At 36.6% G+C, this 16,532-nt stretch overlaps 1 pseudogene; it reads left to right on the top strand.

The window, feature by feature from the left end:
• The first annotated feature begins 15,031 nt into the window (after nucleotides 1-15,031).
• Nucleotides 15,032-16,179, top strand: LOC121043884 (RNA transcription, translation and transport factor protein-like; annotated as a pseudogene).
• The last annotated feature ends 353 nt before the right edge of the window (nucleotides 16,180-16,532 follow it).

Here is a 16,532-nt window from a genome sequence, read left to right as displayed (position 1 = left end):
AAGGGGTCTATCCACCAAGAAGACTTAACAGTTGTAAACATCTATGTGCCAAATGTGGAGCACCCAAATATATAAATCAATTAATCACAAACATAAAGAAACTCATCAATAGTAATACCATAATAGTAGGAGACTTCAACACCTCACTCACAGCAATGGACAGATCATCTAATCAAAAAATCAATAAGGGAACAATGGTTTTGAATGACACACTGGACCAGGTGGACTTAACAGATATATTTGGAACATTTCATCTTAAAGCAGGATACACATTCTTCTCCAGTGCACATGGAACGTTCTCCAGAATAGACCATATACTTGGACACAAATAGCCCTAAGTAAGTACAAAAAGATAGAGATCAGGGGCGCCTGGGTGGCTCAGCCAGTTAAGTGTCCGACTTTGGCTCAGGTCATGATCTCACAGTCCGTGAGTTCGAGCCCTGCATCGGGCTCTGTGCTGACAGCTCAGAGCCTGGAGCCTGCTTCAGATTCTGTGTCTCCCTCTCTCTCTGACCCTCCCCCATTAATGTGCTGTATCTCTCTGTCTCAAAAATAAATAAACATTAAAAAAAAAAAGATAGAGATCATACCGTGCATATTTTCAGACCACAACGCTATGAAACTCGGAATCAACCACAAGACAAAATTTGGAAAGGTAACAAATACTTGGAGACTGAAGAACATCCTACTAAAGAATGAATGGGCTAACCAAGAAATTAAAGAGTAAATTAAAAAGTATATGGAAGTCCATGAAAATGATAACACCACAACCCAAAACCTCCAGATGCAGCAAAGGCGGTCATAAGAGGAAAGTATATAGCAATCCAGGCCTTCCTAAAGAAGGAAGAAAGATCTCAGATACACAACCTAACCTTACACCTTAAGGATCTGGAAAAAGAACAGCAAATAAAACCCAAAACCAGCATAAGACAGGAAATAATAAAGATTAGAGCAGAAATTAATGCTATCAAAACCAAAAAAAAAAAAAAAAGTAGAACAGATCAATGAAACCAAAAGCTGGTTCTCTGAAAGAATTAACAATATTGATAAACCACTAGCCAGTTGGATCAAAAAGAAAAAGGAAAGGACCCAAATAAATGCAATCAAGAATGAAAGAGGAGAGATCACAACCAACACAGCAGAAATAAAAACAATAATAAGAGAATATTATGAGCAATTATATGCCAATAAAATGGGCAATCTGGAAGAAATGGACAAATTCCTAGAAACATATACACTACCAAAACTGAAACAGGAATAGAAAATTTGAACAGACCCATAACCAGTAAGGAAATCAAATTAGTAATCAAAAATCTGCCAAAAACCAATATATACATTGTCCAGGGCCAGATGGCTTTCCAGGGGGAATTCTACCAAACATTGAAGGGACAGTTAACACCTACTCTCTTAAAGCTGTTCCAAAAAATAGAAATGGAAGGAAAACTTCCAAACTCTTTCTATGAAGCCAGCATTACCTTGATTCCAAAACCAGACAGAGATGCCACTAAAAAGGAGAACTATAGACCTATTTCCCTGATGAACATGGATGCAAAAATCCTCAACGAGATACTAGCCAACCGGCTCCAACAATACATTAAAAAAATTATTCACCACGACCAAGTGAGATTTATACCTGGGATGCAGGGATGGTTCAATATTCAGAAAACAATTAACATGATTCATCACATCAATAAAAGAAAGGACAAGAACTATATAATCCTCTCAATAGATGCAGCGAAAGCATTTGACAAAATACAGCACCCTTTCTTGATAAAAACCCTCAAGAAAGTAGGAAGCATACCTCGAGATCATAAAAGCCATATATGAATGACCCAACACTAATATCATCCTCAAGGGGGAAAAACTGAGAGCTTTCCCCCTAAGGTCAGGAACAAGACAGGGTTGTCCACTCTCACCACTGTTATTCAACATAGTATTGGAAGTCTTAGCCTCTGCAATCAGACAACACAAAGAAATAAAAGGCATCCGAATTGGCCAGGAGGAGGTCAAACCTTCACTCTTCACAGATGACGTGATACTCTATATGGAAAACCCAAAAGATTCCACCAAAAAACTGCTAGAATTGATTCATAAATTAAGCAAAGTTGCAGGATATAAAATCAATGCACAGAAATCAGTTACATTCCTATACACCAACAGTGAAGCGACAGAAAGAAAAATCAAGGGATCAATCCTATTTACAATTACACACAAAAAAACATAAAATACCTAGGAGTAAATCTAACCAAAGAGGTGAAAAATCTTTATGCTGAAAACTATAGAAAGCTTATGGAAGAAATTGAAGGAGACACAAAAAAATAAAAATATTCCATGTTCCTGGATAGGAAGAACAAATGTTGTTAAAATTTCGGGTCGATACTACCCAAAGCAATCTACATATTCAATGCAATCCCTATCAAAATAACACCAGCATTCTTCACATAGCTAGAACAAATAATCCTAAAATTTGTATGGAACCAGAAAAGACCCCGAATAGCCAAAGCAATCTTGAAAAAGAAAACCAAAGCAGGAGGCATCACAATCCCAGACTTGAAGCTATTCTCAAAGCTGTGATCATCAAGACAGTATGGTGCTGGCATAAGAACAGACACTCAGATCAATGGAACAGAATAGAGAACCCAGAAATGGACCCACAAACGTATGGCCAACTAATCTTTGACAGAGCAGGAAAGAATATCCAATGGAATAAAGACAGTGTCTTCAGCAAGTGGTGCTGGGGAAACTGGACAGCGACATGCAGAAGAATGAACCTGGGCCACTTTCTTATACCACACACAAAAATAAACTCAAAATGGATGAAAGACCTCAATGTAAGACAGGAAGCCATCAAAATCCTCAAGGAGAAAGCAGGTAAAAACCTCTTTGACCTTGGCCACAGCAACTTCTTACTCAACACGTCTCTGGAGGCAAAGGAAACAAAAGAAAAAATGAATTATTCGGACCTCATCAAAATAAAAATTTGCACAGGGAAGGTAGCAATCAGCAAAACTAAAAGGCAAATGATGGAATGGGAGAAGATATTTGCAAATGACATATCAGATAAAGAGTTAGTATCAAAATCTATAAAGAACTTATCAAACTCAACACCCAAAAAACAAAGAATCCAGTGAAGAAAGGGCAAAATAATGAATAGACACTTCTGCAAAGAAGACATCCAGATGGCCAACTGACACATGAAAAAATGCTCAACATCACTCATCATCAGGGAAATATAAATGAAAACTACCATGAGATACCACCTTACACCTGTCAGAATGGCTAACATTAACAACTCAGGCAACAACAGATGTTGGCCAGGATGCAGAGAAAGAGATCTCTTTTGCACTGTTGGTGGGAGTGAAAGCTGGTGCAGTCACTCTGGAAAACAATATGGAGGTTCCTCAAAAAGGTAAAATCAGAACTACCTATGACCCAGCAATTGCACTACTAGGCATTTATCCAAGGGACACAGGTGTGCTGTTTCGAAGGGACATATGCACCCCCATGCTTACAGAAGCACTATCAACAATAGCTAAAGTATGGAAAGAGCCCAAATGTCCATCAACGGATGAATGGATAAGGAAGATGTGGTATACACACACACACACACACACACACACACACACACACACACACACACTGAAGTATTACTTGGCAATCAAAAAGAATGAAATCTTGCTATTTGCAACTACATGGATGGGACTGGAAGGTATTATTCTAAGTGAAATTAGTCAGAGAAAGAGAAAAATCATATGACTTCACTCATATGAGGTATGTAAGAGACAAAACAGATGCACATAAGGGAAGGGAAACAAAAATAATATAAAAACAGGGAGGGCGACAAAACATAAGAGACTCATAAATATGGAGAACAAACTTAGGGTTACTGGAGGGGTTGTGGGAGAGGGGATGGGCTAAATGGGTAAGGGGCACTAAGGAATCTACTCCTAAAATCATTGTTGCACTATATGCTAACTAATTTGGATGTAAATTTGAAAAAATGAAAAAATAAAATTAAAAAAAAAATAATTCAAGCTTGGGAGGTGCAGAGAGAGATGGACATAGAATCCAAAGCAGGCTCCAGGCTCTGAGCTGTCAGCACAGAGGCCAATGTCAGGTTCGAACTCACAGACCCCTGAGATCATGACCTGAGCCAAAGTTGGTCACTTAACTGACTGAGCCACGCAGGGGACCCTCAAGAGCTATTTAAATGATAGAATCTTACTATTAAAAATAATTAGAAAAGACAAGGAATTGGTATAGGAGAAGTTTCTACTGATTAGAGAAAGTAGAGGAAGTAGAAAACTATCATGGGAAGGAGAGGAACAATTTGAATGTGAGAATGGATCTAATATTTTTGTCACTTCACTCTCTGTTGAAAGAGGATTAATATTCTTGAGACTCCAATAAATTGCTAGATGTGTTGAAACCATCTGAGAACATCTAGACACTGCATTTCCCTATGTTCAACATTGATAGAGCTTCAAATTTAAAAACTGTGTCATGAGAAGATGAAAATATGATATTCATGACATGCAAAAATACTCTTTTGATGACTTCGGAAAAGAATAAAAAGAGATAGGGGGGTTGCTGAAGGGACTTGTCTTGGCTGTGGGATGTAAAGGCACCACAGAATTCAAGTATCTCAGGATGAAAGGCTAATGACAGGAAACATAATCTCTGCCCTACTGAGGCCAGCACAATGCTCTGAATGATAGGTGGGATAAAACACAGGTGCGCAAACACAGGGACACGGAATCAGGCCACAGCAATCTCTTTTCCATGAGAATGTCAAGACCCAGAGGACAGCAACCAGAGTCTCTTAAAGGTACACAACCTACTGTGCTCATAGGATCACTTTGGCAAGAAGACAGCAAGAGAACACTTAGAACAGAAACAAACAAAAAAGCCCTGTTAAGGAGTTTGGATTTTGAACTTACTGAGAATTTACTTCAAAGTGACTAGTGTGTGTCAGTGGTATAGGTGAGCATAGCTGCCTTCCAAAGTGACTGAACTGGCCAGAAGTTGTCTCTTTTACACCAAAAGAACCAGAGTTTACATTGCACTTGTGAGATCATTTATTCTTCCCTTGCGATTGAATAAAAATGGGGTTTTCAGAACAAAGTTAATTATTTTTTTCTTTCATCTGACATTTAGTGACAATTATTAAATATTCAAATGTTCCCACCAAACCACAAAACATGACAGTTGTTGTTAAGCCCAATATATGCAGACAAGTGTCTTACTGGCAGTAAGTGTCAATAAAGATTTCAAAAGAAAGTTCTCTATGGGATTTTACCTTGAAGGTGGGATTTTGGAGGTAGAAATGAATATGCATATGCTAAATATAGTGAGTTTGCCTAAGACAAAGTTGATGGTTTGTGCAAAGCTAAGAGACAAAGCATTGAATATTCAGCATGCCAGAGTGCAAATCTGTGAATGCCAACTTGAGAATTTAAGATTTCCTGTAATTATAAAGTGACAATATTCATATAAGGTTATGGGCAAGGAGTGATGTTTCAAGTCTATTTAATATATTATTTGAAAAGTCTTTACTATTTTTTACTTCCAAATTTTATACCCGAAAAGTAATTTAAACACTTCAGGAAAACTCATCCTTTATGAATAAAAGTGAGTATATCTCTCATTTTATCCATTTTCATAAAGTATTCATTTTATTTTAAAGAGATCAGATTTCCCTTTGACCTTATGAAGGTGAGATCTGAGAGGTTTAGAGGAAGTTATAATTTCTTAAATTGATTTAAAATACGTTGATTTAAAATAAATAACAGACAAACATATATACTAAGATCAGTCTTTTATATTATATATATATATACACACATATATATATAATACATATATGTGCAAATGCTATAGAATATATATATATATATATATATATATATATATATATATATACAGACACACACACACACACACACGATATGTGTGTGTGTATGTTTCTAGAACATCATATATGGGAGGGAAACCAGACAGTTATAGTGAAGTTGTCCTTCCTTCTCTGAGGAGATTGTAAGATTTAGGTGCCAAGGAGGGACAGGGCAGTAAATTGTTTATGGGTCAACACATAAAAATTTGAACAACCAAAGTCACCTGAAGAGGAAGGATCTCTCACGGAGCATTAATACTCTGTCGTTATCTATTTGAATATATAGACGACCAGCAAAACATTATATAATCATGAGAGAGTTTGGCTCACCCATGAAAGCATGGAAAATGTGAATCATTGAAAGAAATGTGACTGGTGTCATACTAACACCACAAAATATCCATCTGAGCATTAGAACGTTGAGTTACTACATGTCGTAGTGACATACCCACTTTAGAAAGAAGACAATTAAAGTATAGCTAATTGACTTTGAGTATTTCTCATCCCATTGGTGAGGGCATTTTTATATAATATAGCCTCATAACAGCTCCCTGTACAGACAAATCTGGGTGCTATCTCTTATGCACTTCCTCTCTAAACCTGAGAAAACTGCTCTCTTAGTCCCTCTGTTTGATTCATCTGTGGAATGGGAATATTGACAATAATATATCTCCTGAACTTGCATTAGAATCTGTACACTGATTACCCTGATACAGCAGTTCAAAAGCATCCAAAGAGATAGTTGCTATTATTATTATTATTATTATTATTATTATTATTATTCTTTTAAAATATGTGCTAAGCAAGCTAACTTGAGTAATAAAAGGAATAAAATTCATTATTGTTTAAAAATAAATAAACTGGCATCCAGGTTTCTATTTCACTCTTGGATCCAACTTCATCAGACAACATTTGAGTTCCACATACTATGTTCACAGACTATATACACTTAGTTTAAAAAATAATGACACTGTGATTTAAAAAGAATCTGGAAAACATAGGAGTACACAATTATCTGTTATAGAAAAATAAGAATTTCAACTCACTCCTGAATTCTCCAAGTTTTTAATATTAGGAATTCTACCACAGTCAAAGATTTTACTTTACTAGTAAGTAAATTAGTACTAAGTAATTAAGTATTAGTAAGTACTTACTTTACTAGTCAGTAAAAATCTTTCATCTGAATGAATACATTATTTTACTTTTAGGAGATAACTATGAATTTTTAAGGATTAACCACTTTTAAAAAGCTTTTTTTTTTTTTTTATGTGTACTTATTTTTGAGAGAGAGACAGAGTGTAAGCAGAGGAGGAGCAAGAGAGAGGGAGACACAGAGTCCAAAGCAGGCTCCAGGCATTGGGCTGCAGCACAGAGCCTGAGGCACGGATCAAAGTTATGAACTGAGAGATCATGACCTGAGCCTCAACCAACCAAGCCATGCAGCTGCCCCAAGGATCAACCACTTTTGAATGAGAACCAGTTGGTTCTGTATGAAACCACAAATAGACTCTAACTCTGACTTGCACATTCCACGCTGAGAATGTACTATGGCTATGAAGCAATTCATTACAGGAAAGCTGATGAGCATAAAGATTTTTTTGTTTGTTTGTTTGTTTAGAAATTTTGTCTATTTGATCTTTCTCCTGGTGCATATATGTTTTATTTATTTATTTATTTATTTATTTATTTATTTATTTATTTATGTTTGAGAAAGAGAGAGTGTGAATAGGGAGAAGCAGAGAGAGAGAATCCCAAGCAGATTCTGCAATGTCTGCACAGAGCCCGACATGGAGCTGGATCTCAAGAATTGTGAGATCATGACCTGAATCAAAATCAAGTGTCAGATGCTTAACCAAATGAGCCACCTAGGGTACCCCCACCATAATTCTTATTTTGTTGAAAGAACAACTCTTATGTTCTCATTCTGAAGCTGATAGAAAAAATTCCAAAATTTGAGTTTGATTTCAGAAATTATTTTCTGAACATATGAACATAATCCCAACATAGTCTCATTAGCACTGTAATTTGTCATGTCCAGAAAATTCTGCTGTAGTTGGCCATGCAAACCCAGTGAGAATAATCACAATTTACACACGACAATGGCTACTGGGAAGTCATACATGAGTTAGTAAGAGTAATAGATTATTCAAATCCCCACTACCACAATGACAGAGTATGAAAAAAAATCGGTAAAACATACAAAAAATTAAAAAAAAACAACCCTGTAGCAACAGTGAAATAAATATACTTTAAAGCAGTGTACAATTTCATAAATACTCCAATGTGATTTACATGATCTCAGACCTCAAGAGATTTTATGTTATTTTTTTAATTTAATAGAATAAGAATGTATTTGATCACATTTTTCATGTCCCTCAGGACAATATATTTTTGTTAATTTAACTCTATAATCGTCATCTTTGCAAAAAAAAACACAGTTTTTTTTTTAGAAAACTAGATATACATTATGAACATAGATAATTTTATTTGAATATCCATTTGGTGATTCAAACAGCATTTCCACCTTCTGATGGAGGTTTTTAATTGCTTTATATTGGCTTGCTCACATGTTAACAATACAGGTCATGCCTTTTAATTAGGTCTATGATTTCTATATGAAGTACATCCAGAAACTGGAAGATTCTGAAAACACTATAGACAAATGAAAGCACACCAAGTGGGGGACATTTGGTCCTGTTGGGGATGGCATTTCTGGCCACCAATTGTCTCCTTGTGGCTTTCAGTAAGATATGATGTTTGAAAGATTTTAAAATGGACAGTTTGTCTATACTTGCTATTTAGTACCAAACTTTTTTTTTCTTTTTTCCTTTTTACCCACAAGCATTCACTGTCATCTTTCTTTGAAGAAAATACTGTGCCCATGTTGTGTTGCCCTATGGAGACCAGTGAAGGAGGGGTGGGGAGCGAGAATGTGCACAGGCCAAAGATCTAATTTTTTTATCTCACTACCAAGAAAAGGGGATGAGCTCCTGATCTAAGCCTGCTTAATCACATATTCCCTTCCTGGAATTAAATCTTGAAACAGAAGCATGTAAAGATGAAAAAAAAAAAAATTAGGGTCCCTTATATTCAGCTATACTACCATAGCCAGACAAACTTTTTTATAGAAACCATTTTGTAATTTCTGCTTCCTAGGTTTCTGGAGTTGATTTTGCTTAAATTTTTCTCCAGCCTTTATGTTGATTCTGTGAGGTTCCAATATCCTTCTTATAAAGTCATTTTTAAGAAGTTTCCCTCCCCCCCAAAAGCTTGTTTCTGTAGCTAGCGTATTAAGACAATGATAGAGAATTTTTGCTGCCCCAGAATTGGCAACCAACACAAACAACTGAAAATAGTGTCCACAAGAACCCACATTATAAAGAGACCTGCCAACATTTGGCATTATACATTTTCCTCTGGGTTTAAGGAAAAACGAACTATCATTCTATAATTAACCAAACTTCACTGCTTATGCCTTATGGATGTTTTTAAGAGTAGAGGAGAGGAAAGAAAAACAAAAGTTGACAGTGTCTTTGACCTGTGCCCAGATCAAAGTTCATGGCAAAAAGATCTTTTCTTCATTGTTGGTAGTGTCCAACTTCACAAAGTGACATAAAAGGGTACTCAAAAAGGATCATTCATGGATATTGGGGATCTACTTTCAATGCCCAACATGAGGAAACAAAAAAGGTTAAGATTAAGAGAAAACTAAGAGTATAACATCAACATCTCACCTGGAGATGACAAGAAGTGTGTGGTTTTAGTAAGGATAGCAATAGAGGCAACTACTGTTCTTGGAATGGGTCATATATGATGCTAGGAACCAGGGCAGGCCCAAATGCTACTTTAAAGAAGAAAAGCAAACTCATCATCTATGCTGAGACCATGACATTAGAATAGATCTGAGAAGGACCACAGCAATTGTTCTGCAGCCCATCACTAGCATGTGATGAATTGCATAAGGTGTCTTCTGTTTTCCCTATTCTTTCTTCCCCAAACAAGGAAAATCTAGTCCAAAGGAGGGGAGACATTGCCTCAGACCCAGGCCCTATACACACCTACAAACCAAGGTGGTAGGCATGAAATGAAAAATAAAGTGAACTCACTATTTAAAATCCTCAAAGCTTGGGGCACTTAAGTCATTAGAGCATGTGACTCTTGTTGATCAAAGGGTCATGGATTTGAGCCCCACGTTGGGTGCAGAGTTTACTTAGAAAAATAAATGGAGAGTTTACTTAGAAAAAAATAAATAAGATGTACAATCCCCCAGGGCAGCTGGGTGGCTTAGTTGGTTGAACATCTAACTCTTAATTTCTGCTCAAGTCATGATCCCAGGGTTCTGGGATTAAGCCCTGCATCAGGCTCTGCCTTGAGCATGGAGCCTGCTTAATATTTTTTCTCTCTCTCTCTCCCTCTGCCCCTCTCCCCTGTTAATGTGCTCTCTCTCTCTCCCTCTCTCTCTAAAAAGAAAAAAAAAAGTAAAATCGCCAAAGCCCTATAGCAATAGAGAAGAGTGAGAAAGACAAATTTCAATTTTCTATGAGATTGGAGTTTTGGATTTTAATGCAATAAAGATAAAAATATAGTCTCTGCCTGGAATATTTTTAAGGAGTAAAAGAATTCAACAAAACATAGTTGAGCGGTAACAATTGTTTAGAAAATTATACACCACTTTAATAGAATCCCAACTGATACACTCTTTGACAGTCATTCAGGCCACAAGAATGATATTTCTTAAAAAAAAATTATCATTTGTTTCTGTTGCCTATAGGACAAGCACAATGTTCTTTAAAATCTTTCTTAGCCTGACCTGTCTACACTTACAATACTTATCCTAAGATCCATTGTGCAACTTTTTATCACCCAGACATACTAACTTTAATGATGCTTTGCCTTACACATACCCCTCTTTGGACATAATAGATATAAATTGTAAATCTAAAAAAAAAAAAAGATTCTGCCTTGGTTAAATTGAAATATTCTGTAGGTTATATTGGTTTTCGAAGTCTTAAAAAGAATTTGGTTATAATTTTAAGAGTTTTATTTATATTCTAAAATAGGCATAGATCATTATCTAAGAGGACCAAAAAAAACCCTAAAATACTAAATTTGTTCACAAGATTCTCAACATCATAACCTTATTTTTCTTTCCACTGTCTTTCCTGACACTGTGAGCTGTTATCTGTTGAAATTACACACAAAAAATGTTTACTTCAAAGTTAAGTATATCAACCAGTGATTTCTGGTTTCAAATCATTTCCTAGTAAACTTAACTACTGTGACCTTTAAAAAATATATTTAATATATTTAATATCATGTTAACCCATTGAGACTGTGATCTACAGATTTTTATTGTTAAATCTTGTTAAATCTTGAAGCATCATTCCAAACTAGAGATTTAATAAATACTAGACAGAAATTACTAGACAGAAATTTGTGAATGTTTTTGTTCTGTTTACTGGATTATAAGCAGTAAATAGCCTTCATAGCAAATATTCATGGCAAATATTGAGCAGGGAAATATTGCTATTTCTAACCTTTCAAAACATGGAAATGGAAAGACACAAATGCCAAAGTAAAATGAAGATTTTTATTAAATTGAACTGGAGAAAAGGAAGAATTGATTTGTATTTAATGCTACCTAATAAGGAAATTAACTTCTGGGTTTGATCTTTGTTTCTAAAGTATGTTTACCTGCAGTTAAATTCTAGCTAACTAGTATATCACTGGAGTTAATTATCCACCAATCATTTAAGAGGATTAACAAGCCAGGGACATATAAATTTATTTCCATAATCAAGCTGAAGTGAAGGTAAATGGTGAAGGAAAATAAAATATCTAGGACATGTGGATCAGGAATAATAGGAATATTAGCAACTGTGTACACACAGAGGAAACAAAAAAGATTCTCAAGAGGACATATATATGTGTGTGTGTGTGTGTGTGTGTGTGTGTGTGTGTGTGTGTGTGTGTATACACACCCTGCCAATGGGAGAATTGGAACTCAGGCTTTGCTCCCTTCTCTGAATCTCTGCCTTTTAGTCTGTATAGGGATATAGCACATCTGCACATCCCCTTCCTGCCCAAACATATGATGTATGGTACTGTGGAAAGATATTTGGTCTTTATCCCCAGTTCCTACCACACAATTCCTAAAATCCTTGAACTTTTTTGAGTGATTGGATGAAAAGAGAGTTTTTGTTCTAATGAGGCAGGTCTCTGATAGGTGGGGCCCCTAGACAGCTTCAGGATGGGGGCTGCTCTCAAGAAAGAGGAAGGCACGATCCAAGAGTTGGACTTTCAGCCCTTCCCCTGACCTCCAGAGAGAGGAGAGAAATTAGGGACTGGAAGTTTCGTTAATCACCAGCCACCACTGATTCAATCAAGTATGGTTATGTAATGAAACCTCCTTTAAAAAAAATAGTAACAACAGGGTTCAGAGACCTTCTGAGTGGTGAGCACATTGAGATGCTGGAAGAGTGGCACAGAAGCTCCCTGCATCCCCTGCATACCTTGTCCTGCATACCATCTCTTCCACATGACTATGCCTGACTTGTATCCTTCATAATAAAGCAGTAAATGTGTGTTTCACTGTGTTCTATGAGTCTTTCTAACAAATTATGGAACCTAGGGAAGGGGTTACAGGAACCTTCAATTTGTAGTCAGCAGTGTGGGTGGCCTGGGTACTTCTATTTATAGCCAGCATCTTGAAGTGAGAGCAGTCTTATGGGACTGAGCCTTTTAACTTATGGGGTCTGACTCTGACTCTGGGCACTTAGTATCAGAATTGAGCTGAATTGAATTGTTGGACACTCAGTATCAGAGAATCAGAGAATTTAAGAATTGATGAATAGGTGGTTAGTGTCAAAAAATACCCCAAACTATGAGTTTTATACTAAGGAAAATATTTTACATGTTTCTCGACTTCTCAGTCACAGACAGCAACTGTCCTTGGAATACACAGGAGGCCCACCTCACTACCACCACCTACGTATTTTAGAATATACACGAAGAGGAAGGGGATTTGAATTTTAGGGGTTCGTTTTCTCTTTGGGCCAGTCATTTTATTGGAAGATTTCCATGAGGGAACTAATTTTAATCCTGTCAATAATACCAAGTTGTATTTTATTATATTTCATTATGTGGGGAATTAAACACGAGATCCAGAAAAACTGAGGAAATATATAACCAAGACTAATGGAGTTGTGATTTGGACTTGGATATGTCTATTGACAGTGTAGTAAAAGAACGTGTGTGGTAACATAGTGGAGCATCCCCCTTCTGCCTCAGAAATTGTCCTAAGACACAGAACATTGCAAAACATTCCTTTATCTATAAAACTCATTTACTCGTGGTTGTAAATGTCCTTACCTGTTATACTTCAATTGAAAAGGGGATCTGATTTGATAAACCCAAGGATAGAAAAAAGGTCATTCATTATCCACTTCAGATAAAGGACAAAAATAGTACAGGGAGACCCTGTACCCCAGTCCCAAGGAAGGTGTGTCAGTTTCAGCTTCAGTGAGGGAGTCTAACTGTAGATTGTAGTACGTGTGTTGTATCAGCTAGATAGGAGAGCTACCTGCATGAATTTACACTCCTTCATAACATTCCTTCATCACTTAAACATTTTCAGAGAGAGGCATCTTAATTATGACCAAATTAAATTACACTGTAGAGTAGTCAAATGGGTAGGGAGACTCCTGACTTAAATATACTATTTGTCAATTATGGTACTAATGTCTAATGACTACGGCAATCATCTGCCTTGGAAAATAACTGGGAAATTCAAAAAGATTAATAATTCAAGATTTATCTTCATTTTTTTATGCCAGAATCCCTTTCTCTGCTTCTTTGCATATAACTCACTCTTACTTACCTGGTCCCTTGATGTATATTTTCTTATAAACAGCACAAGTGACAAAAGCTTTAAGGTGAATATCTGTTATTTATTTTATGTATTTCAGGAGAATTATAGCCTATCTGTCTTTTAAAATGCAATGTTGAGGGAACTGCAACATATTTTGTTTCTTGATTTTTTCCTTTCAAGTGCTACTTTTCCATAGTTTTGCCTTTTTCATCTCATTAGTCATTTTGAACATAGTCAATAAAGCAACTCTGGACAAGGAGCATCATGGCAACCCTACACAAGTTCTGGAGAGTTTTCTTCTTTGTATCCCAGTCATCTATCAAATATGGAACCATTTTGCAATGATGTGCCACCCACCTTAATAGATGCACTAGTGCTGTAAACAAAAATGCCAAATTAAACTGTTTTTTTTTACTCTTGTAACCAACTAGTAACTAAGCACTAATATATACTCAATTAAAAATGAATAAAGGCAAACATTACACATACTAAGGATATATTCACTATTTATCCTATCAAAGAATCGTTTATTAAAACAACCTCACATTTATAATATTAAAATTAAAAAAAAAACTAGCAACAATTATAGTACCCATTGCAAAAAGTTGTAATAAAACTGAAGTGTAGATAGAGTACTACTGATATTGTAAAGTTGTGTAAATTTTTCAAAAAGCAACAAAGTACTATATGGCAGTAGTCAGAAAACCATTTCCCCGTGCATTTTATTATACGCTTGTAACTCAATAGAACTCAAAACAGTTAACGAACAGAGATGTTCATAAATGTGTTTAATCTGTTGTTAAAAGGGAAGAAAACTGACTGGAAGCAGTTGCAGTACACATTGTATACTACAGCACCATTACATACTCACTAAATACATGAGTATTATGAAGGCTAAAGGGACTAAAGGTACCATTTTGGAAATATCATGTTTAAAATGTTACAAAATAGGAGTGCCTGGGTGGTTCAGTTGGTTAAGCATCCGACTTCAGCTCAGGTCATGATGTCACAGTTTGTGGGTTTTGAGCCCCGCGTCGGGCTCTGTGCTGACAGCGTGGAGCCTGGAGCCTGCTTGGGATTCTGTGTCTCCCTCTCTCTCTGCCCCTCTCCTGCTCGTGCTCTGTCTCTGTCTCTCTCTCTCATAAATAAACACTAATTTTTTTTTTAATGTTACAAAATAGTTCTTGTTGCATCGCCGGTGCCTGTGCCACCCGCTTCTCCTGGCCTCTCTTCTCCCAGCCACAGCCTGGGAGACCAGAGTGGGGACTATGTTCTGATGCAAGCTGATGGCCCTCAACTACTGCAACCCTGATGGCTTCAATTGTAGCAATGAAATAAAATTTAGAAAATTTACTGTCTGACTTGAAGACCAGAATATCAGACACTACCAGATTGAAGACAGGTAATTAAAGAAACATCCACAGCAGTGACTGGCTTTTTTTTTTTTTTAATGTTTATTCATGTATTTTGAGAGAGGGAGAGAGTGTGAGAGAGGGAGTGCCCATGCACACGAACAAGGGAGGGACACAGGGAGAGAGGGAGAATCCCAAGCAGGCTCCATGTGGTCAGTACAGAGCCCAATGTGGGTCTGGAACTCACAAACCCTGAGATCATGACCTGGGGTGAAACCAAAAGTCCAATCCTTAACCACTGAGCCACCCAGGAACCCTCAGCCCAAGTTCTTTAAAAAGTACTACAGAGACGTTAACTGTGTTTTCAAGATTCAAGATCAACAGGAAGCCACTGACTGGTTTCCTGGTTTAGCTGTTAGACTTGAACATTGAGATAATGCTGAAAATACAAGGACTTACTACCTGGTAATACAAAACATGCTGACAATGCAGCAAAAAATGCAGAGCCATTGATCGGTTTGGATGTAAATACTCCCAATTTTAAGGCTGGTGTAATGGCTTTGGCTAACCTTCAGATTCACTGTCATGATGATTACCTGGTAATGCTTAAGGCAATTCACATTGTGGTCCAGGAGTACCTGAGGCAGGATGCAGCTGCTAAAACAAATGAAACAAAAGAGGATTTGCCTGTTGCTTTAGACAAACATATTCTTGGGTTTGACAGAGGAAATGCAGTTCTTAATGAAGCTGCTCAAAAATCTTGGATTGTTCCATATGGGAGAGATCAGGAAGCTACAGACAAAAATTAATGAAGCCATCGTAGCTGTTCAGGCAATTATTGCTGATCCAAAGACAGAACACAGACCGGGAAAAGTTGGAAGATGAACATTTTAGGATTTCAGCTTCTCACCTACTTAGCATAATTGGGAAGCATGTACGCTCTGGCTTGTGTTTGGAAATCAAATGTCACATTTTCAAAGGAAGAATCCTAGAAAATTGACTATGTTCTGGACATTTACTACCATCACCTTTTCTTTAATAAAGTTCAGGAAAGTGGAAAAAAATATAATGTTACAAAATAGTAAAATATATACATATATACATAAAATAGTATAGCATAGATACATAAAAGGATGTAATTATACAATGATTGCATCTATAGAGGCTTACCATGAAGCAGACACTGTTCTGAGCCCTCTACATAGATTATCACAATAAATCCTTACAACACTTCGTGGATGTCGATAATATTTTGTCCCTGTTTATCACTTGCTAGCTATCATAGCTGTTACTATCATGATCCGAACTAAGCCAATTTCATTTTCACAACTGTTGGGTACTTTTTTGTGGACATTGATGACTTCGTATGATTATATTTCTTTGTCAACACAGACTCACCACCATATGGTACATTTTA

This window comes from Herpailurus yagouaroundi, unplaced genomic scaffold (genome assembly GCF_014898765.1).
Source record: "Herpailurus yagouaroundi ecotype Mexico unplaced genomic scaffold, PumYag 187, whole genome shotgun sequence".
NCBI classification, from domain to species: domain Eukaryota; kingdom Metazoa; phylum Chordata; class Mammalia; order Carnivora; family Felidae; genus Herpailurus; species Herpailurus yagouaroundi.
This window is presented reverse-complemented; position numbering and strand designations above follow the sequence as displayed.